This window comes from Drosophila ananassae, chromosome 3L (assembly GCF_017639315.1).
Source record: "Drosophila ananassae strain 14024-0371.13 chromosome 3L, ASM1763931v2, whole genome shotgun sequence".
NCBI lineage: Eukaryota > Metazoa > Arthropoda > Insecta > Diptera > Drosophilidae > Drosophila > Drosophila ananassae.
In genome coordinates this window covers 7624268-7648973 of record NC_057929.1, presented here as the reverse complement: position 1 = coordinate 7648973, position 24706 = coordinate 7624268, and the positions used below count along the sequence as shown (strand labels likewise).

The following is a 24706-nucleotide window of genomic DNA, read 5'->3' as shown; positions in this document are numbered from 1 at the left end:
TGGCTTTTTATAAGTTAACTTTTGGGGCTTTCAGTTTGTCCAGGTTGTGTCCGACCAGCCAGCAATTTGCATTGGAATGAGGGCCGAGTACAAAGTTGAGTACGTAAAATTAGTTACAATTTGTGTCGGAGCCGAACAAATTAGCTTCAAGGGGGTGGCCGACGACTTGAAAGCATTTCTCCAGGACCGTAGAGCTGCAGAGCTTCAGAGGAGCTCCAGAGGCTGTCGGCGTCAAAGGCAGGGTCCGATTATGTGCACTCAGCTGCAAGTTTCTCTGAACACATATCTCGAGTGAAAGCAAACGTGTTGGCCGTTCTGGTCGTTCTGGCCAACTAAGTGCTTTCCCTTTGTCCAGGAGCATCTTGGTCCTCCGAATGGTAACTGGGGAATGTGATTTCAAAACCGGGAACCGGGAACTGGAAACTGGGAAGTTCAGAGCTAGCACTTGACCTGTTTTCGCTTTACTTATTTGATTTGTGGCCTGCCGGTGACGCTGCATATGCCGTTGCCTTCGCATTCAATTAAACTCCAGGCTCCTCTGTGTGTGTCTCTCGGTGTGTAAGCAATTTAGTTGGGAATGGAAGATTGCCCTGAGAAGTGTGCTTCATAAATTGCTTTTTATGTTGGGGGGTGTACGTGAGTGTGTGTGTACGTGAGGGCTTTGAGAATTTTATCCTCTCAAGAATAAAGATTTATGAAAGGAAATATTTGGCATTTATGGCAAATATTTTAATAATATAAATACATTTATCAATTTTTACTTGCCACAAGAGCGCTTAGGTGAGCATAAATTGAGAATTTGAATAAATCCGATTGAGGCACTAATCAAAAGCTTGAGCTTCTCTCGACGAAACACAAAATGGTATGCACTGTTTGCTTTTGGAATCGAATTATTCAACCAAACATTGAACTCTGCCCTCGAAATTGGCCATGACAGGGCCGACATATGTATTCCCTCGGGGCAACTGAACTCGGTACTTGCAACCTCTGCGTGCCAATTGACATTGACAGTGGTGGAAATTCAATGAAAATTAATAAGCTGCTTTAACAGACTGACGCCGCGGGCCAGGCATTGAAATCCCAGCCACCGCACTGCATGCCAAGTGAGAATTTAATGCCCGATTGACTAGCAGGACGACGTCCTGACAGCCATCATGATGAAGGACTTGATTGGCAGGCGGCTGTTGACCAAGATCTCAGGCAATCGAACTGCAAGCGGACAAATAATTTCCGAGTGACTAACTTTATTGGGCATCTGCATGGCGTACAGTGTGATTCATAATTGGATGACTCATTTTGAAAGGCAAGATCTCTATATCCTAGGCCCAAGGATATAGAGACTGTAGGATATAGAATATTTTTCCAAGTGTGTTGACCAATTCTCTCTGGCTTTAGCCCTAATTTCCTGTATCACTTTTTATCCATTCTCGGCTGGGGAACTTCGATCGAAGGCCTGGAATGTGTGAGCAAAGCAATTTCCCATTTTCCCTTCTCTCTGGAGGAGCCGCATAAACCATCCTGCCACCGCCACCAAAGGCAGCCCCCTTTTGAGCCCCATCTTGCCGCAAAACTGACAGCAATCAGCTTTGCTGTGGCATGCAACGGCGCCAGATAAAGTTTTGTGCCGAGAAACTCATTTAGTTTGCAATTAATTAGTGGCAGCCGGCAGAGCAAAGTTGAATTTGTGTTTTTAATTTGACTAAATAGATGCAGCTCCCAGCCAGCCTTCAGCCAGTTGTAGTGGCAGTTGCAGTTGAGAGCGTGTTGAACACAACGGATGAGGCGTTTAAGTACGCGGCGGGCGTGGCCAGTGGTTGTAGGAAACTTCTGGTTGGAAATATTTGCGCTAGGCGCGAAATGTAAATGCTTGACCCAATTGGTAGTGGGGTCAGAACAAAAAACTGCTGTAAAAAACGCAACAACAAAAAAAGCAACCCCAACCGCCGACAACAAAATCATTTAAAATGTTTTCCACGAAGGAGGGGGACGGGGAGAGGTCTCTAAAAGTTTTCCCAGGAGGTTGGGCGAGGACAACTTGAACACAATTTGATAACCTACATTTCGGGGGGGTGGTGGCAAGAATACAGTTCATGTTCTTGGTACTTTTGTTGTTGCTGTTGTCGGTCTTGGCAACATTAAAAATTTACACATGATGAGCTCGAGGCAGGCGAATCAGGCTGGGCGCCATCAGGCTGGGGCGGTGGCCAAAGGTTGGGAGTTGGGATGGGATGGGGGGGATTTAGTGCAAAAGTGGAACGGAGTGTTTCCTCAGTGTCCTTGAGCTCTTGTTTTTATTTGGTATTAAGAGCATGTCAAGTGAGTCTGGCGAAGGCGTAGCTGGCGAAGAAGCTCAGGCAGCTGGCTAAGTGAGTTCTCGTTGTTGTTGTTATTGTTGTTTTTTCTGGTTCGCTGTGACAGGAAACGGATGTGTGCGTAAGTCTATATATGTGGTTGGGAGTAGCACGACAGGGCAGGACTCTGTCTCTTCCCTTTGTGGGCTGGAAAAGTCTTTAAGTCTTTTGCCTTAATAGCTTTCAGTTTTGCGACTTTCCTGGTCACGGCTGGGTCTTACTTTGTTCAACCCCTTTTCCACCTTTCTGAACCCGCCCCCCTCACACATACACACACACACGCAAGTCACCGTCATCTTTTCCCAGTGAGTTATTGTCGTGCGATTTATTACACGACGCACTGTTGGTGGTCTCTCCGCGGTCCACACGGCGTATGCGTTACGTGCGGCCATGTTATGTGCAATATTCACCCTCCGCCCTGTTGGCCGCCCCAGCCCCGCTTGATTTATTCAACCAGGTGGCATACTTTTGACCCATAAGGCTCTGATTTAAAAAGCAAGCAGAAAACTTCAGCCGCTAGAGAGTGAATCAAAAAGGAATAACATGAGTTTTTTCGCAGTGCCGCCCATCGCCAGAGGATGGATTAATAGCTTTCGTGTCTGGCGACAATTACAGGTGTTGTCATTATCAAGTGAGACACGGAAATTAATAAAGATTTATTCAGGCAGCACGCTTTAAATATATTTATGCGCATATTCTGATAATTCATTCATAAATCCCTAGTTTCCCCCAAATCCCCCATGAAAAAGTGCGTAATTCTGTGCCACAGATTATATTTCCCTTTTGGCGCTCCATTGTGGGGGTGAATCTATTAAAAAAAGAAAAAAAAAAAACACAAAGCGAATGGCGGCTGAATAAAAATGCCAAAAAATTTCCCTCTTTTTACATACACACACAAACAAACGCACACACTCAACGCACACGCAATAGCAACAAGAACATGGGAACAAATATTGACCGAATTTCATTCTGGCGTTGAAATTTCCTCTTCGCTTCGATTCAGTTCTGTGTTGTTTGTGTTGCTTTTGCGTTGTTTTGCCAATGTCTGTTCTGTTTGTTTTTATTTTTGTTTGTTGCGCTGCAGGATAGAATTACCTCGAACCTCGAACTGGCCGGAAAAACAAGCTGCGCCACGTGGTCAAGTTAAAGTCAATGTCGGATCTTCTTTTTTTTTTGGCTCTACAGTTTCTGGCTTTCTAATTTGTTGGACACGCTCTGGTCGAAAGTTTTTGTTCGCTCTTGTTGATTTTATTGACACACACGCACACTTCCACTCACACTAACACTAACACTAACACACACACACAGTCACAGTCACTGAAACACTCACGCACGCACGAGTCCTTCACAGAGAGAGGGGGAGTGCGATAGTGGTGATGGTGTTGGTGGAGGAGGACGAGGACAAGGCTCTGTTTGAGAAAACTGACTATCAACCGCTTGGAACGTCTCACTTGGCGAAATTCTCGAATGGCACTGAGCACGAGTCCTTGGCATTTGGCTCGAGTGCCGTTTTTGGCGGCGTCCCTGTGACGTCACAGAAAGCTACAGAGAGAACTAGAGAACCCGCATGCGCTGGAGAGAAAGCTCAGAGATCCCTTTCTCCATTAAGGACTCCATGGACTCTCAAAAACCCGACCTAACCATGGACAAGTGTTTGTTTACGTTTTCACGCCGAAGCATCCTGCCTAAAAAGAGCACTTCCGAATCCTTGTTGCTCCGCTCCGGAAAAACGAAGGTCAAAGTTTGATTTACCCAACGAATTTACAAAATTGCATTGACACCCCAAGCTTACATTTAGACCCATACCCATTCTGATGCTAAACTCTTGTTGTGCCACTCCATTTCCAATTAATCAGCAAAATAAATTTCTCTTTTGGCGTTCAGAAAGGAGAAGCTCAGAAAACCACAAAACATTTTCTCGACAATTTCACTTGGCTTAAATCAGTCCTGTTGTTGGCCACAAAGCAAGAGTTCCCTCTAATGAAATAGCTACCATAAGCCCAGACATTTCGGTGGTTAAAACAGAGAAAACATTGTTTTCCGAAAAGCCAGTGGAAGTATTTACAAAATGTGCAAGAAGTACAAGGGAATCGAAACCGATTCAGACTCTAGAAGGGCACAATTCGCACATTTGAGGTTGCCAGTGGCAACTCCCAGACTATGTAGTCGCATATACACATCATAAGTGTAATTCAATCTGCAGCAGACTGTACTTACAATTGAGTATTGTATTGTCATTTTTAACAAGAAGTGACAAAGGCATTGCACTTGCAGAAACTTTTCTGAGGCAGGTTTCTGAGGAGTCTGTGGCATTATGAGAGCACTTAATTAGGAAAGCAAGCGTGTGTGGCAAGCAAGTCACATATTTCTGGGCTTTCATTTCATTTTAAATGGCACTCAAACTGGACATTTGTATCTCATGTTTCGTCTATTTTTTGCCATTAAATTAAACCCATAAAGTGTTTCATTGAGTGGCATAGCAACGTGGAGTAGCAAACATGGCTTAAACCGAATGAGAGCACATTATCCTGTAAGCAGAATTTGAACCCAGTAAGCCCTATTCAACTGTGTTGCACAGTGAAGTGTCATTCATAAATAGGAGTGGCAGACGTGACTAGCCGCTGCCACGTACACCGTTTGCACCTGACAGCATCGTACCGATATATCCTGGCAACAAGAGCAACAAGCAGCCAACAGGACATGTATTTGTATTTATTGTGACTGACAATCATTGTGTTGGCTTTGTGTCTGCCCCCCTGTCTGCGGATATGTGGCAATGTGAAGTGCAGCCATGAGATAAGCGCACAGCCTGATGCTAATAAAATGTTATCAAATGAACGTCAAGTTTGCTGGGCCTGTCCTGGGCTTATCCTGGCAGACGCCATCGGCGAAAGGACATACACTGCTATCCAGCTGAGCACAATGAGGAACAAATGCACTTAGTTCCTGGCTCACACCCATCGATTTCTGGCTCAGTTCATTCAACTTCCATTGTAGGCCTAAAAGGATCTATACCCCATTATTGTTCCTCCTCGGCAGGTCCCCAGGACACAAGACGTTCGATGGAAAAACGGAAGCTCGGAGCACTATCTGCCACAGGTGACGCGTGAAAATTCCTCTGGGGCGATGCGAGGAAGCGAGTCTGCTATGCAATTTCTCGCTTTGTCGTAACTCAACTGCCATTGACAGCAAAGTGTCCCACTGACAGCCACCACCACCACCCATCTTTCCTGCAGTATCCTGCCGAGTTCCCAATACCAGGAACAAAACCTCAAACTTTGCTTTCGTAGTATTGTGGAGATAGTGAAGCTGATTTGAATATAAAAGATATTTATACCCGGTACTAAGAGGATGAAGTTTCATTTCACAAATTTTCCATCTTGTCTGTTCTTCTGGAAAGAATTTAACACAAATTCTGAGACGATTATGATAAAGACTCCAAAATGTATTACCATATATTATGTCGCAGTGTCTCCTCTCAGCCAGTTTCCGTGGCCAGTCGTTTTGTCAGGCCAAGCGATTGTGGGCATGGCACTGTCATTGTCCTTGGCTGACATCCGCATCATCCTTATAGCTCACGAACTGCCAGTCGGAATAAAAATGAGAAACTGGCTGGGAAAGCGATGGGAGTGGGCGTGGGTGTGGGTGGGGGCTTGTGGTAATACCGAGTAGAACGAGGATGTTTATCAATGCTTTACGCTTATCGCCGTCAGCCGCCGCACTCAGACAAGTGGAAACTATACAAGCCCAGGCAAACAGAATGTATAAAGAAGTACTATGCGAGTATATAACAAAAAAAAAAAAAGATACAAATAAAAATGGTAAAAAAGGAATAAAATAAAAGGAAGCCGGATGCGTTGGCTTGACAACTTATTTCAACATCTTGTTATTGTCGCTGTGGCTGCTTCCTATTTTCATTTATCGCAGTAAACTTTTCCGCAGATGGCACTGCAAAGAGGCAAGTAGAATCATCTAGTAGGGAGTGGCACCATAGCACGGGGCGTCTCCAAAGTTTTGCCAATACTTTTTGAAGTCATTGTTGGCACCGGCTCTGTGCGTCGGCATATGAGGCAATATCTTATTGCAAAATATTTGCGTTCTCAGCCGTAGTTATTAAATTTCGAGCAGAGTTCAAAAAGAATACCAGCTGCAAGAATATTTTGAAATTGAAAAGCAAACTGAGACGGGTCCTGTGATGTCTAAACTCAAAAGGAGGCAAGGAATTGCAACCAAATCAGCTTACGAATGCAATGATTACCTCTATTAGGGTCCTCTATAGTCGTAGCCATGTAATGAATCGAATTAGTATGCAAATGTCCTCGAGAGGACAAAAGGTAGGATACCCCTTTCGTTTCTGTTTGTGTTTATGCTTCTCTAGCCATTCCACATCCTGTAGTCTGACTATATATGTATGTGCTATCTGTGTGTATATGCTACCGGATGTTGCTAAACGGTTTATCGCACTTGCCACTGAACATGGAGGAAGAGAGCGGAAGAGACAAGGAAACTGCGATATATTATTAATGTCTATTATAAGGCGGACGAAGCCAATGCGGCGTATGCGCATTTTTTTCTATATTTTTTATTTCGTTTCATTCGCTCGTTTTTATTACGGTCTTGCCCCAAGGCAACGACACATTTCCAGCAAATGTTTCTCCATTTATCCTTACATCCTTTTTCCCTTTACTGGATTCAGTTTTCGGGGTTCGGGGTTTGGGGCTTTAGCGGTTTTCGTCCGGACTTCAGCGGTTCATGGCAAGTTCCAGAGCATCGCCCAGCATCGCTTAATAAGTTTTTATTGCCCCAGCTCACGCCAATTGGGTGTTGGGCGGACGAACGTGTACGCGCAGCGGTCTGGCAGATAATCTGACCCAGTTTCAATTTCAATTTTGGCCACCTGGCCACACCCCTTTCGGCCATTTCCGTTTGGCGGCAATTAACGCGGCCAAATCCCAGAAATTCTCTTTGGTTTTGGTGGAGATTATTTAACTGCGGTTGATTTGCGTGCCCCTGGCAATAGCGTGAAGTTATGCAACAAGAAGGGCTTAAATGTTTAACAGCATTTTGAGGCGATTAACCCTGCTGCTCGGCTGCTTGGCTGCTTAATTGAAAATCGTGCACAGGATATGTGTTTCAGTCTAAAGGATATATGTATGTAGCTCACAACTTGGTATCAAATCAACCGGAATGTCCCTTCTCCCTCTCTCTCGGTGGCCCCTCGAAGGAATTTGTAGTTTCCTGCTTTTTTATTCATGGCCCGAAATATTTCGTTCATATTCGCAATTTTATGGCAGAGGGACGTGCGCCCATGAACAGTTTATGTATGAGTTGGCACTGCCATCGATAAATCTTCTTCGGAAGTAAAAAAAAATAGAGGAGAGCTCGAGATGAAAAAATAAAAACAAGTTAAGCTACTTTTGTCATGCCAGTATAAGGAAAATAACTACAGAACCGCCTTAACTATAGATATTGGGAAAATAGAGAAGCTCAAAATGCAGAAACACTTGAATCGAAGTTCGAGGAATTTCTCATTTTAATTGGACTCCAATGCAAGACGGAAAGTTTAATCTCTTAACAGCAATTGCAAGGAGCTTACAGTCCGAAGAAGCAAATATTATTAGTGGCTTGAATAAATAAACAATTATTTAATAGCCGGAGTGCAATAAATGTGAGCAATAGTTGTTGTGGCTCAACAATTTGTTGGCACTTGCCAGGGACTTTCTCACGCAATCATCTTCACATGGAAACTGCTAATCCTCAGCTTCCTTGGCTCCATCAAATCTTTATGAATACTTTCCCCACGAAATGAACATTGTAAACTCTACCCCATAAACCCCCAGCTCGAATGAATGAGCACACAGAGAGAAAAACGGTGGGGGGAAGCCACCCTCCTAAGGGACACCGATGGCTTTGTCTGAGGCAAATTGCTGCCGTAAAAGCGAGTCCGGTAAGCGGCGGCTTACCATCAGCCGGGTCCGGACTCCGGATCCGGATACGGATACGGATTCGAACAGCGACCTGCATGCACCCAAATGCACTTAAGATGTCACACCAAACTGCAACCGCGGTGGCAACAAAAGCCACATGTGCATCCCTGCCACATGGCAGTCCTCACGCTGGAAGCCACCCCTTTTGGTCCTTTTTATGTGGCACCATAACTTTTTTCCCGGCTCCGCCTTTTTCCACTTTTATGGCTGACCAGCGATTAGTTCATTCCTTTCAGACTTTATGGCCGAAAGTAATAGAGAGAAAATACGAAACTGCGGGGCTAACCCCAAACCCTGCTGATATTGATCAAAGCCGGTGGCATTTCCATATTCCAAGCTACCAGGCACCAGCCACCATCCACTTTCACTAAAAGCTTCCCCCTCAAAAGGAGAAGAAGTGCCCGCATTTACTCAGCACTTGACCAAGAATTTTCCATTCTGCAAAACTTACGGCTTGAACCAGTAACCCATATGCTAACTCCACTCTCTTCCATATTATTCCGCCCCTTTTCAAAGTATTATCCGAGTCCCTGGTTCCAATAGACTTACCAGACAATAAGCGTTCAATTAGTGACACTTTCTGCAAAGAAAACAAACGGGAAAACATGAGTTTTGACTGTACTGGAAGAAATAAGTGGTGAGATAATAAATTAGAATGTTTATAGCAACTTTTATGGCAAGTCCCGGGTATTAATAGTCTTTTATCATATAAAAAAACCTCTTGACGAGGTAAAGTACCGGTGACGAACCTGCATGCGAAACCCAAAATATCTGATATCAATTTTAGTGACGAAAATATGCTATATAGGTGTACAAAATTGCATATAAAAAATATTCTTGTTCGGCACGTGACTGATTTGTTTTTGTTTTTCTTGCACGTGCCGAACAAGAATATTTTTTATATGCAATTTTGTACACCTATATAGCATATTTTCGTCACTAAAATTGATATCAGATATTTTGGGTTTCGCATGCAGGTTCGTCACCGGTACTTTACCTCGTCAAGAGGTTTTTTTATATGATATCAGTTGTTTTTTTGTATATATTGATCTTCAATTATTTAAAACAGAACGCATAATATATAGAATATATGTATATGGAAGTAACCTCTGGACAGGCGATTCACATAGTTAGCAATACTTTAATTGTAAGGATAAACATCAAAACTCTTTTTTTCTTAACTCTATAGATTTTGACATTCAAGAAGGTGGAATAATTAAAAACCTTTCCAAAGACGTAAAGAATTTTTCGATAGCTTCAGTGGCTCTGAAGTTATACGTATTTTTAATTTACAAAGGTTTTGGAATTTGGTTAGTTTAAAAATTTTAATTAAAAATTTGCTCAAAAATGTATTTAAAATCCAAAATTGTTTCATAGTTGTGGGAAACCAAATTGTTTTAACAAATTAACAGATGAGAGGCCTATCCTTATGAGATTTCCACTATATAATAAATTATAAAAAAAAAACTAGAAAGGAAAGCTAACTTCAAGCGGAGCCGAATTTGATATACCCTTGCAGTTAAGCAGAAGCTTATATTATTATTATATATATCGGATCCTATAGAGTTGTCCGATCCTTATGAGAATTTCACCATCAACAAAATTTCTAATAAAAATATTGGAAACAGCCCCAAGCATCTTTAAAAATAGAATGGTTGTGCCATTTCCGATCTTTCAGTTATATGGCAGGTATAGGATATAGTTGGCCGATTCTTATGAAACATAGGATTAGATTGCCCAAAACGGAAACCATAGATAGTCCCATCCTATCCTAATAAAATTTTGCAAATCGGATAAGATTGTCCAAAATGCAATCTGTACTAAGTTCCATCCTTCTAACTTATAAAAAAAAACCAAGTTATGGCATATCCGATCAATCATATAATAAACATGTATTATATCTAAAATAAATGCGCAAAGATAAAAAATTTAAAAAAAACTGGAAATTTCGTTTTTCCAGTTTTTCTAGTTAAACCAATTGTTGAATGTAACAATTTATTTTGGGTGTGCGATATAAAATAATAAATATTAGAAAAGTATTGGCGGAGTTGGTTTGCCTGGTTTTTTTTTTAGCTTTTAATCCATGATTTGACCGAAACACGTAATTTAAGTAAATTTATATGCATTATATGCTCAGTGGGGGCATATGCATATAAAGCTTTCTACTCATAAAATTTTGCATTCTTCTTATTAACACATCAAAATTTGCCATCAAGCAACGAAGTTCGAGATTAGCCGAGTGGAGAGCGTTGTTGTTTCTAACACGGTAGGGCCTGAGTTCTAATCCTAGTTGAGGCAAAATGCTTATGTTTTACTTTTTTTAAGCTCTTTTTTATTATACCCTTGCAGAGGGTATTATAATTTTGGTCAAAAGTGTGCAACGCAGTGAAGGAGACATCTCCGACCCTATAAAGTATATATATTCTTGATCAGGATCACCTCCTGAGTCGATATGAGCATGTCCGTCTGTCCGTCTGTCCGTCTGTCTGTCTGTCTGTCTGTCTGTCTGTCTGTTTCTACGCAAACTAGTCTCTCAGTTTTAAAGCTATCGAGTTGAAACTTTGCACACATCCTTCTTTCCTTTGCAGGCAGTACATAAATCGGAACGGCCGGGATCGGCCGTCTATATCCTATAGCTGTCATATAACTGATTGATCGGAAATGCCATAACTTCGTTGTTTTTTAAGATAGAGGGTTGGGACTTTCCACACATGTTATGTTTGTCCAACATATCTTATGTGCAAAATTTCATAAGGATCGGCCGACTATATCCTTTAGCTGTCATACAACGATCGGAATTGGCAAACTTTGGTGTTTTTTAAGTAAGAAAGATGGGACTTGGTACAGATTACTCTTTGGGCAAAATAATTCAATATGTTCAATGTTGGTCAAATATAACATGTGTGGAAAGTGCCAACCCTCTATCTTAAAAAACCCCAAAGTTATGGCATTTCCGATCAATCAGCTATATGGCAGCTATAGGATATAGTGGACCGATCCCGGCCGTTCCGACTTATATACTGCCTGCAAAGGAAAGAAGGGTGTGTGCAAAGTTTCAACTCGATAGCTTTAAAACTGAGAGACTAGTTTGCGTAGAAACCGACAGACAGACAGACAGACAGACAGACAGACGGACAGACGGACATGCTCATATCGACTCAGGAGGTGATCCTGATCAAGAATATATATACTTTATAGGGTCGGAAATGTCTCCTTCACTGCGTTGCACACTTTTGACCAAAATTATAATACCCTCTGCAAGGGTATAAAAATATAGACAAACAGACCCACTGGCTTCATTTTGAAAAAACTGTAAAAATCAAATTTCTTGAATAACTTCTGAAAGAAATGTCGGACCGGGTCGGTTGAAGTACCAATCTTCTGAGTCTTCTCATTAAGACATGAGACACTGAAACACAAAGCAGAATTACAACAAAAGTTGCCATCAAGCAACACAGTTCTAGGTTAGTCGAGTGGAGAGCGTCGTGGTTCCTAACACAGAGGGCCTGGGTTCGAGTCCAAGTTGAGTCAATGTTTACGTTTTGCTTTTCAAGCCCTTTTTTATTTGGATTTTATTTTTTAATAAATAAACTAAAATCTGAAAAGATATACATACTCCATATTTTTTAGGGTATTGACCAAATATAAGCAGACTCCAAAAAGCAAAGATGCCAATCAAATACATACACATGTACATATAAGTAAATGCAAGCTTCACAAGAGGCTGGACAAAATGGGTAGCTGCACTTACAGGACTATATCTTGAGTTAACGGATTTTGCCAGATATAAGCGATATATCGAAAGTTGCGTCATCTCAAAAGCTATCTACACGTGCAATAAAAAAAAAGGATCAGTCGAGTCAATTTTGAAAAATAATTTTTTTTCTAAAAAAAAAAGTTTATTTTCAGTGTATTTTTGTTTTTTTACTATATAGACGTTTGGTCTCAAAGAAAGTGAAATTGATATTTAAAAAACCATTTCAACGGTGTAAAGCTTTTTTTAATATCTTTCTTAATTATAAAGTTATGAATTTTTTCATTAACAAAGTTTTTTTAATTTTTTGACGTAAGCTAAAGGTATTTCAAAAAGTTGTAGAACAATAGTTGCTCATATGATAGTAACAAACATTTTCCAATTTTTTTCAGGATTTTTAAGATAAAAATAGTGCAAACAGACAAACCGACAAACCGACGCAAACTGGCTTCATTTTGAAGAAGAAGAAAAAATCGAATTTTTTGAATAACTTCTGAATGAAATGTCGGATCGGGTCGATTGAGGTACCAATCGACGCGTATTTAGCTCTAGAATGCGAATATATAAAAATATTCTATATGGGGACTAAAATGTGTCCACCAGCCCCACTTTAGTGATAAAATTTTTTTTTACTTTCACCCTAATTTCTCCCAAACCAAATAACTTTTGGAATATGTTTCGACAAAAATTATCTAATTGAAACAATACATTTCGATTGGTATATCATTCATTTAGATCGGTTGCCTACAGAAAATTTTTAATTCTTCGGCTATATATAGAGTTTCCTCGCGCACGCCTAGGCATGCAGATCGTCACCTCGTGGACTTCCGTCCACAGTGATTTCGCTCTTTTCAGCCATTCAAAAAATGAATTGCATACACCAAGGCGCTCGCCTCAAACCCAATTCAATTCCAGAAAAGGCGACTGAGCACAGCTGCCGGCATCGGGCAAAGAGATTAAACTTGTCTGGGGCCACAGCCCAGGACTTATTCGAGCCTTATGCTCCTGCTGCTGGCTCCTCTTGTTCCTGGGGAGCCTTGTTTTGCGTTTGTGCTGTGTTTTAATTGGGTTTTCTGCCATATTAGATTTCAGATTTGCAAGCCTGCCAGCAGAATCGCAGAGTGCAGCCAAATGCAAATTTTTCAAAGAAAATCTATGTGGAAAGTGTAGTGGGAAGCTGTCTGCCAGTTCCAGTAATCAGTTACTTTACAACTTAAAGGCTTTTAACATAAATACTTTAATAGATTTTCCATTATTTGGCCGAAACAATCATATTATTAAAATCATAGACCATTATAAGCCAAACACATTCAAGTACCAATTTGTGAGTACAGACCTAATTGCCCTTAATTCCATTTACATATTTTCAAACATGGCCACTTTAAAGCTCTTCCAGTCTGTGGAGCGCCATTAAATAACGAAGTGGAACTTACGCAAAGACGGACATAAATTGCCATTAAATTTTGAGTAAATATCGGAAAAGGGAGACGGGAAACTGGGCGAGGAAAACAATTCCCTCGATGCAAATTTCATGCTGTGGAAACTCAATCAAAGGAAAGGCAAGACAACCAACTCACAGATGGGAATTTTTCTGGCTTTTCCCTTTTCGGAATGCGAATTTCGAATGCCTGCTTAACCGCACTCAGATACTCAGATACTCAGATACAGATACAGAAAGAGACGATTGTAACATTTGCATACGTTGGCATGTAGACACGAAATGCAGACATGAATTGAAATGCATATTTTGAGAACGCAGCCTTGATTTCGAATGCCATCCATCGAAACTTCAGGAGGATACGGAAGTATTATCCCTCGAAAATGAAATCTCACCTGCCTCTACCTGTTGGCATGGGTGTTTATGTCTCTTTGGTGGCATTTAATGAGTAGCTTCCCAGTATCAACATCAACATCATCACCGTCATTACCTCTGCCGGATCGCTTCTTCGTGTTCATCTAACCATCCGCTGCACCGTCATCTAATGCCACTTTGTAAGTGGTTATTTAGCGTAAGTAATGCAATAAGTCTCTTCGTTTTACCTTCTATATATATACCCGTCCATATATATCCTTCTGCTTCTTGTAATCCTCGGTGTCTGGTGCCACCGAAAAAACGCCAAGAGTAGGGGCTGCACGCTGTGCCCGTGCCGGAAAACTATTTTCCACGGCTGGCTGGCTCGAGAAGAGATGAAGGTGGAAACTGCAAAGTGAATTAGCAGGAACTCAGACGCGAATGTGAATGCGAATGAAACCTGCTAGCTGCACTGCCAAGAACTCTAATTCATTCCATAGAATTTTAATTGGCTTCTTGCCGAACGAAAAGTTTAAGCCAGAGTTAACTTTTTCCAGGTGTTTTTCAATAGTTTTCCAACAAAGAGCAAATGTTTTCACCTTTTCCCTGCATATTTTCGTTCAAGTAACTATCAGGGACAGATCTTCATGGCTATTTAAACTGGGAAAGTACCTTAAGAGTCGCCTCTAGAGTAAACCTTAACCCTCGTTATGCTTGAATGTAAATTAATTAAATGAGTAATTATCTAATTGATGGACAAATTGATACTCGAACCTTGTGGGCTAATATTTAGTTACATCATGTAAGACTTAATCAAAGTGAGACTTGTTTGTTAAACGGAATAATTGAAAGTTAATACGTTTGCTCATCGGGCTAATTAATAATTCCCTTGGCGGGTGTAATCAGTCAACTATTGTTATGGGCCAGAATCGAACTTCTGGGCCGACTGGGCCGAATATTGTTGGGAAATAAAAAGCAATTTAAATGCACAGGCCACACCCTAAAAAACAGCGATAGTTCGGTTCTGGCCGTCGAGAGACAACTGTAAACGCTCTATATATGGGGGGGACAGTCAATAGGAAATCATTTGGTATCGCCGACCAGAGGCATTGCTGGCAAGGAAAGGGGCAACCCGACCTGCCATAAAGAGAAACAGCTAACCAAACGCGTACGTGACAATAAAATGAAATGTGTAATAGTCGCTGACGTCGGTCTCTGTTTCTGTGTCTGTGGCAGAAGCAAAAAGCTGACAAACCGGCGAACAGATGGAGTGGCTCAGCAGCTCACGATGCTCTTTTTTGCCGCGCTTTTCCACTGGGAAGGAGGCAGGCAGCAGCAGAGGAAAAACTAGCGAATTGCAAATGCAATGGCAACTGCAAGTTGACAAATTTATTTTCCATGGCGATGTCAGGCAGCAGCGGAACGCGACTCGAGTGCAAATGAGTAAAAGGAAACATAACAAACATTTCGAATGTGGCAACTATTTGGAAGGGAGGTGGCAAGGGGCATGGAGACAGCCATGAAGTCTTCAGAATGTTCAGAATTTGTCGCATTGTAGCAAAATATATGATACAAACACTGTAGAAAATGGGAGAAACATTTTGACGTTGAGAGATGGCAGTTAGACTTCAGGAAAAATATTACTCATACGGCTAGTGGGTTTCTTCAAAACAAAAGTTGAACTTGTAGAACTTGTAGGAAAAAATACATATATTAAATTCTATATGGATAAAGTTATTTAAAACTAAAACAATAAACTAACCAGACATAATATGATTTTAACAAAAATATTACTCATACGCCCCATTAGCCCACACTTTTTCACCCCCAATTAAGTAGTTTTTCCATCCAAAGTACGAAAGAAAAACATTTATTTAACAGCTAACCACATTAAAGCTGAAAGTCTCGGCGGACAGAATAAAACACAATTGTTTCCAGTCTAAACCAATTAATATTGCATTTGACCAAGACGTAGCTCCAGCCATAACTCTCTTCCTTTATCTCTCAATTCTCTATTTCTCTCACACCTTTCTCTCCCAGCACTTGCTTGTTTTTCCTTTTCCTCGAGACTACATGAAAAATGTATTGCCACTGCAGTGGGGCCAAGGTTGAAAGGTAAGCCAGCGCCCCAGCGGTGGGAATAGGTTCCTGGCCGAGACCATGACTTGGCTCGGCAGACAGGCACGAATTTAATAAAACGAGAAGCTACAGGACAATCCAGAATGAGGGAAAAAAGGACAAGGAAGCCAGGAGGCAAATATGCGAAACATACGAGCGGAAGCCGGGAAAATATGCAGCCCACTTGAGGTGTGTCCTCTGGCAGAGGGACCTGTTGCTCGGATGCCACTCGCACTTGAATCCAATCGAAATTGTTTAGCGGAAGCTAGGGACCCAGGATACGGGATATGGGATGGAGGATACTAGATATGGGATACAGGACACAGGTGGGGGAACGCAGACGGAAAAGGGTATCCAAGTGAGAGATGCGACAGGAAGCATAGTGGCAGTGAGAATTTCATTTAAAATGTGCGCCATAAGTACGCATTACACACACTCAATTTCCTTTTCCATTTCTCCGCCCCTCAGGCCTCAGGCCGCCAGGCCGTCAGGACCTCCACCCATCCAATGCTTCCAAAACGGAAGCTTTTGGTCCTCACACATGTGGCGCTTTTCCTGCTGCCGTTGCTTATCAAATTCCCGTTAACCCACCGTGCCTCCATGCCACCATACCATCATCCCAGTGTCCCCCACAGGCGGCTCCCAGTTTCATATCCTACTGCCACTGCCACTTTCCCCCTTGAAACCGAATCCACCCAACCATCCAACGATGTCGGTAATGTCGGCATTTTATGCGTTCCTGGCATTTTGTGGCTGCGGCTGCTGCATCTGCATCTGCCACCTCCTCAGGCCTCCATCTGCCAACCCACTGAATGTCTGCTTAAATTTGTCGCCAGGGGCAGTTTTCGCCCGGCGTTCGTAGGTGTACATTTCACATTATCCCCGGAATTTCACTGATGCACCGAGAAAAAAGGACTCCTCTTACAAAAATCATAATAATAATTACATAATATCAAGTATGACATATTGTTAAATCCCTGCACTGTATCTGCTCTATTTTAAGTTAATAAAAAACAAAATGTATCCAATTTCTGATGGTACACCTGCTGCTGACTGCGTCCTTCAATAAAAATCATTAAATTATAGCCTGAAACAGCAAACCTTTACAAAATCAACCGATATTCGCTGCCTTTGATGAGCTTTAATTATCAACAGGAACAATTGTGGCATACCCAGGCCACATGGGCAGTGGAAGCTATAATTTCAGACCTGTCCCCGTGAATGTGCCCCTCGGGAGGCCGCCGAGATGCGCGTCTAATAGGATTTTGGGTCACTCGCAGTACATTTCAATTAGTGGCTACAATTCTGGCGGCAGCTAATGCAGTGAGGTGAGTCTGGGATTAGGTGATTAGACTGGACAACCAGATGTTACCGCTGCAGCTATAGTACTTTTTCGGCCAATTTAAGCTGCCAGTCTGCTTTAAAACTCAACAAACCCCAGAGACTGGAGTCTCCCAACAAAAAACACGAAAAAAAGTACTTCCGAGACGATGCTTAAAGTCCAGACAAATGATAAAAAAAAGAGGGGAAGGAAGAGTACTAAAGGATGACTTTATGGCTTTTCAATCCACTTGTGCTTCCTGGTCCTTGTCTGTTACTTCCCCGCACCCCCAGATACCAGGCATCCTCAGAAAACCGCATCAAATCATTTCGTGCTAATGGAATTGCTCCAATGTTGATGGAATTTTTATGGTCCAACTGGGAAAAAAATCCGAAAACACAACAGCCACAAATATTTAAACAAAAAAAAAAAAAGAAAATAGCTGCTTTTTGTTTATGGTTATTTTTTCCAATAATAATGAATAGAGTTCAAAGTTCCTTTTCCACTGCAACAGCTCTCGCCCAGCACGAGCCGAGTATTATTTTTTGATTGAATTCAATGGGTCCTTGGGCCCAAACGGAAATTTTTGGCCAGGCCGGGCAGGAATAATATGCGTATCAAATGGAAATTGCATAAATCTGCATATAAAGCATTCGTCAGATAAAAAGCCAATAACAATTTAAGATTGTCAGTGTCAAGATCGAACCGAAAGGGGGGGAGTCACAGGACACTGCAGGATACTGCAGGATACTGGGGTAGTCGGTGGATGATTGACGATTGGCGATGGGGGTGAAAAGCGGCGAGGTGTCTGGGGTTAAAACATCAAAAGAAATTAAAAACACAGTGGACCCAGGGGGCCAAAATGAGAAAACAGTGGTCGCTATACCATTTTCAAAAGTTTGATGAAAAATAAATAAATCATTGGATCAGTTTTTTTTACTCCACTATTGTTTTTAGATTCGAACTTTATTGGCTTTTTGTATGAAAAAGATTAAATTGGCTATATATTTCTTCTCTATAAAATATATATAAAATTCTCAAACTAGGTCATGACTTCAAATACACTTGAACAAATAGTTTTCAAATACTTTTATTTGCTTGACAAATATTGGGAGTAAATAAAATTTTGGCAGCTTGGAACCACAGTGCCGCTGGGCCAAAATAATGAACAAACTCTCGACTGGGCGGCCAAAAAAAAAAGGGGGAAGTACCGGCAGGGGTTGGAGAGAAGGGGTGACTGCCAACAGCACGTGTCGACGGCCCTGGGGGGTTACCAGGACGAGAAGGGCCTGACCAAGGGAGAGGATGAGAGAGCGGACGGAAGTCCACCAACGTCAGCCAAAATGTCACTCGACGCTAAGCAAATAAAACTACCGACCAAAAAATGAAGCTGAAAGCAGAGTTAGGAAGCCGGGAACTGGAACACCCAAATACCAAATACCCTGGCAACCCTGCCAAGTGGGTTACATTTAACAGACTGTTGCTTTTCCCCCGCCCACCCAGCCATTGTCCCTGATCCTGTCACTGTCTCTCTGTCTCTATTTTGTTGCCAGAGCTCTGTTGTTGTTTTTTTACTTTGCTGCTCAATTTAGTCCATTGGCTTCAGGTTGTCCCTTGCCGCCAGACAATCACTCACGGCTCCTTTTGCAAGGATATTCGGGGTTGAAAGTGCATGACACACAATATATAGTACCTGACCGCCCTCGTGATACCCTGCCACCCCACTTCTCTGCCCCCCCATTGGCATTAACATGCACATATAGAGGTGAACCAGAATCGTTTTTGTGGTTAACTCGGTGGTTTACGGTTTCACCTACTCTGTTGCTGCCTTAACGTTATGACGTGCACCTTTTCGCTATCTCTCTCTCTCTGTTTGGCACAGCAGGCCGTCTAATAAATGGGGGCCAACAGGGGGCGTGGCTGCCCATAACTGACCGCTTTCAAAGAGCTGGCCTCCATTTGGCCTGTTTTGTCTCCAATTAATGGCTGGCAGCTCAAAGAAAGTAAAATACACAGGGAGAAAAGGGTGAAGATTAAGAGAAATTATTATAAATTATCATTCTTATATAAATACTTCATTATACCATTAAAAATAACATAAATATTAAAGTTTCGAAACATATTCTTCTTTGAAAGGAGATCCTAGCTCAAGTTTTTCTCCATAGATCTTTTAATTATAAAAAAATTATAAACATTAGAAGATCTATTAATTAAAGATCTATCAAAAAAGAAGCCACCATATTTTTTCTACAAAATATTTAAGCCAAAATCATTCTTCTAAGTCTCTAATTTTTTCACAGTGCACTGGCAATCTCGGATATTTAGCTTTTTTTATGGCGTACAGCTTCCGGATTGTCAGGGGAGGCCAGGCGCTATGACAATTTCCCCACAGATGTCATCGAGATGGTATATTAATTCATTTAATTAAAAGTTTAATTACGTTTCTGTTTTGCACCGGATTCGCCAGCCATGAACTCTCTCCGCCGTGACATCTGCAATGCCCATTAGGGCTCTACTACAAATTTCATAACACAATCCCCGAAAATAAAAACCATTTTCTGGCCACTAATTTTTATTTTGATTTTCAGATTTCGGTTTAGATTGGTTGGTGGACAGAAGAAACACACAGAGGTTGACGATTTAATTAATTCGAGATTCCAGATTCGAGTCCATCAAACAAAAGCTACAATAATAGAAAGGGAATCCAGCGGAGCGCGAGTACAATGAAAATTTATTTGATTCGACTGTGAGAGGGCCAGTCGGCCAGTCACCCACCCACCCATAGAGCCACCCACCCACTGGCCTGGCCACTTGTATGGGAGCTGCCCCCGTGCCACAGCCCCACGGAGATGTTCGATGTGTCTGTGTTGAGCTTGGGTTTATCATTCTGATCACGTAACTTGTGTGTGCCACCAGCACTTTTTCATTTTCATTCACTTAGGCTGACTTGGCTCTATAGAGGGCGCTATAGATGGCAGTCTGGGAGGAGGGGTCTGCTCTGGAAACCTACTGGAAAGAAGTCCCTCGTCTTATAATGAAATGATTTCTCTTGACGCTTCGTCGATTTGCGTGGGTTGTGATTTCTTGCTCTGGTTGCTTCGAGCTTTCGGCTTCGGCTTCGGCTTCTGCTTTTTGCTTTTGCTGTCAGAGACGGAGCTGGAGACGGTTGCGGATCATTAACCCACTACCGACCAACTGACATTGAACTGACACCAACACACACACACATCTACACATGCCCTCACCTCCTCCCAATGACTCGTCTGACTTGGTAGAGTGCCAAGGAATTCGATAAGTTGTAATTCAATTAAAGTTTAATTGGTCGGCAAGGAAATGGCGTAACTCGCACAATGAATATTTTATTACGTTTCAAAAGTCTAATTCCCGGCAGGAACTTGTTTGAGTTCAATTAACTTTGAATTTTAAGCTTTATGGTTGCGGGGGATAATGCCGTTTATAAGGATATTTGATTTTCATGGATCTTCGGGGTGATTACTTATTTATGCTTTTGATAGACTGGGTCTTCTCTTAATACCCATTAAGTTTATTCTTTTCTTGCTATTTGCTGGGTTTTATTATGTCCTTACAGAGGGTCCTTAGCGCCATTATAGAGTATATCCTATAGCTTCTATACAACTTATGCCATTACTTTAGTGATTTAGAAGATTGGAACTATTTAAGGAAATGGCCTGATACTGAGCTTCTCATTAGAATATCCCAACTATATCCGATACTAGCGATATATATATGATCCACTACATATTTTATTTCATTTAACTGCAAGAGTATCCTAAAGTTACCTTTCCTTACTAGTTAAACTAAAACTATATCGAAAAAGGATAAAAGTTAAGCAAAAACTACTGCTTATGCTAGAACATTATTAATTTTCAGGAGCCAGGAGATTACCAGCTCGTGCATATCTCTCAGCCATCGTTAGAAGTCTAAAAACAAGCAGCCAGAGAGCCAGGCGGAAAATCACGCAACCTGGAGACTGGAAATAAAGGCTTGTTGCCAAAGCTGTCGACAGTGTAGTTTGCACCTGCCGCATGCCGCCTGCCGCATGCCGCATACCACCTACCACCTCCGCCCTAGTCGACCGCCTTTTGTTGTCCGCGTTCCACATGCCACACGCAATCTAATTTGGTCTCGCAGAAATACATAGAAATACGTGATAAGCGCGGAAATGGAAAATGAAAATTAAGGCCAGGCCACGCCCGTTCGAGTGGCCCGCCGGCGTATCCCCTTTGCCGAAAGGGTTAATATAACGCAGCGGTTATAATTCCCCCCTAATGTACTAAGCTGTCTAATCCGATAAAAGCCGGTTTAAAGTGCATAGCGAGTGTACTGCGACCATTCCTAATGATTCTTCTGCAAAACTCGTGTCACATACTTCTGGCGAACATGGATCTGCGTATTTTCATGCCACCAACTCAGAGGGAGGGATGATGCAACAGAGGCAGCAGTGGGTAGCAGCAGCAGCAACAGCAGCAGCTCAAAGCAATTATTTCGAGGACTGTAGCTCCTTGCTGGGATTTATGCTCGTTATTCCGTCAGTTGGAATATGTATGTACAAGGTGCATGGATGGCATGGACCTAGCCAGCGCTCTTCTGTGCATCTTCAAGCTGAATTCCCCGACTGAATTATTCATGCCTTTTGTCGCTTCACGTTGTTGTCGTTCCTGTTGCTGTTGCTGTTGCTTCTGGCAAGCCTGGCTCAAGGGTGGCTGCATCCTTGAGGGTTGGCCGGGGCAACAGGCATTAAAATCCGTCAGCCCCCTTTTCAGCCAAAAAGCTTTCTCCTCTCGGCTTTGTGCATTTGCCAGTTTCACGCACAAGTCATGGTCCAAGAAAATAAAAAACAAAAATTCTTTAAGAAATGCATTTATGGTTGAAGAAATAAAAATAAAGAAATTATTTAAGATATAAACTTTTTTATCTCTTATCTCTTAGGTTGGAAGTGCTATATATTTTTTTGTAGAATTGTTTATAAACTATTTTTTTCTTCAGGTGTAATCCGGTATCCGCCGAACAGGAAAGACCATTGTAGCTGTTGCTTTCTGCCAAATCCGAAAGCAATTTCTGCAGCATTAATCATCCCCCCATCCCATACCACATCCCCCATCCCATCTAGCACTACTGACTGACTCGCTTATCTGCTTGCCGTCCGGCCATTTCGGGTTAATGTTGACAAAACGCATTTTAAGCACTTTAGCTCTCGCCTGGCTTTATTTTCTTTTGTTTGGCCAACAGCCGACACTTTTCTGCCGTCGGACTCTCCTACATGTCCTGTCTGTTTGATTGTGATTTGAGTTCTCGGCAGGCTAAAAATTTGCATTGGAAATGTGTCTGCATGGACCGACTGACCACACACGGAGCGATATCAGCATCCTGGCCAACGGACTGGAAGCCTTTTCCCAGCCCCGAAGTGCAAGTGGCCGGCAGCTACCGCTTTTGTCCACCGGCCACTTTTCCATCATTGTTTGTTCATCATCCTGGTCCGAACGCCCCCCAAGGATATCAGTTGTGTTATTCCTCCTTCTATGTATGTGTGTTTGTGGCCTAACCTTTTGAAAAGGTTGTTTATGGCCTAGAACGGAGCCATATAATCGAAAATCTCTGAAGGTGGCGAGGGATGAAATTGAAAAGGCCAGGTTTTCAAAAGGATTTTCTTAAATTATAGGTCCCCAAAAGCCTAACAGCATCAAGTTTCAGGATAAATCTTTTGTTTTCTGGCATTTCCAATTACATTTGATCTAATTTGTTGGGACAATAGCCCAGAGGAGGATGAAATTGCCATCAATTAGGGTGGCCCATGGCGAGAAAAAATATTTTTCTAGCCCAGAAATGTAGTGTAGATTGTGGGAAATTTAGTCAATAATTTTGATTAAAAAACCCCACTTTTCAATTAAATTTTTGGTGGCCCAGTTGAGTCACAAATTGTTCGAATTATTCGGAGTAATTTGCTAATTTGTACTCTCCATTGACCGAGATAGTTGGCAGCCATTCTTTTCTGTCAGCAGCAGCCAAATAGGACCAATTAATATTCATTTGAGCCAAAAGAGACCCCACACGCTCCTAGCTGGGAATTGGTAGAGGAACGGAAAATGGAAAATCCTTTATTTGGAGAACAACTTTTCGCGCGTTTGTTTTTCTTTTTTCGCTTCGTGCCGCTTTTCCCAGTTTGGTTTATCCGAGTTTAGTTTTGGTTTTGGTCTGTTATGGTGGGAGGACCTTGTTATTCCCCAGTTTGCTGTTGACGTTGTTTCTCAGGCAGGCTGCAAATGCACGACAAATTAACACAGAGCCTGGCAGCGCAAAAAAAAAGAGACAGCCAGAGACCACTAGAGAGAGAGGGCAGCAACAAAAGCGTCTAACAAAAACGGAAAACGAAATGCCATATCCTTCTTAACAAAAAAAGGACACAGAGGGGGGAGGAAAACCACGCCCGCGGCTTGCTGGCAACAAAAAAAAAAATTAAAAAGTGGGGAAAAGCGGAAAACTAAAACTCTGTCACTTGCTGCTCTGTGAGATTTGGTGGGAAAAAAAACGAAGAGTTGTGGCGGTGGGGGGGGTTCCCAACATAATGCAGGTGTCTCCAACCCACCACCCACCCTGCCCCCTCATTTTCTCACCTTCAGACTTCCATTATGTGCGGCTCAACGCACAGTGGGCCTTGTTTCTATTGGATTTTTGCCTTTTTCTCTCCTCTGGAGGGATTTTCTTCGTGAGATTTCTTCGCACCACAAGAAACCACTGAGCCAAGCACTTGTTTTTATTTCTTTTGTATTAAGCTTTTACTTTCTTTTTCTTTCTTTATATTTTTGGCAAAGTCACTCTGTAAAATTTTATGACTGGCTTTTGACGCTTTTCCGACTCGTATTTGTATTTTATGGCTATTTTCAACCCCCGTCTTCACTTCACTTAACCGAAATTCAAAACACTACACTGCACTACACTAATGCTACGCCTACGTCGGAAGACCGTAGTTTGTACGGCCGTAGGTTTACCGTTACCGCTTCTGCACTCGCGAGCGTCGTTCGTTGGACTGGCGTTGGCGAAAAACCAAAAAAAAAAAGTGGCGAGAAACTCACACAAGCGCCCATGTCACAATTGAACTTTGTTAGTTTCTGCGGCAAGGTGGGCTGAGCCGAGTCGAGACGAGCCGAGCTTTTACGGCTGCTCGCTCTCGCGGGAGTCGCTCTTCGGCCTCCGTCGCTCATTGTCTCTGTTTTTCTCCAGCATAACAGCCCCTTCTCCCTGCCCACCACCACCAACACCACCGCCCCCTGGTCGCTGCCACATTTGGCAAACAGCCGGCGCAACGCAACGCCAACGCAACAGAGCCGCCTACCGAGCAAGCTTCCACCTTCCAAAAATGGCAAA

General features: G+C 42.3%; 1 protein-coding gene across 6 annotated transcripts in view; it reads right to left on the bottom strand.

Annotated features, from left to right (window-relative positions):
* LOC6495867 (kazrin) overlaps positions 1-24441 on the bottom strand; it is a 39681-nt gene extending 15240 nt beyond the window's left edge. For 2 of the 6 annotated variants that reach the window (XM_032450270.2, XR_001408714.3), the window contains exons 1-2: positions 23956-24441; positions 8888-8918 (exon numbers count right to left, since the gene is read on the bottom strand). The gene's annotated coding sequence lies outside the window, so the exon portion shown is untranslated. Of the gene's footprint in view, positions 1-3446; positions 3722-8887; positions 8919-23955 lie in introns of those variants that run through there. The other 4 variants (XM_032450269.2, XM_014908037.3, XM_014908038.3 and 1 more) reach the window with 4 other exon arrangements.
* Between the last annotated feature and the right edge of the window lie 265 nt (positions 24442-24706).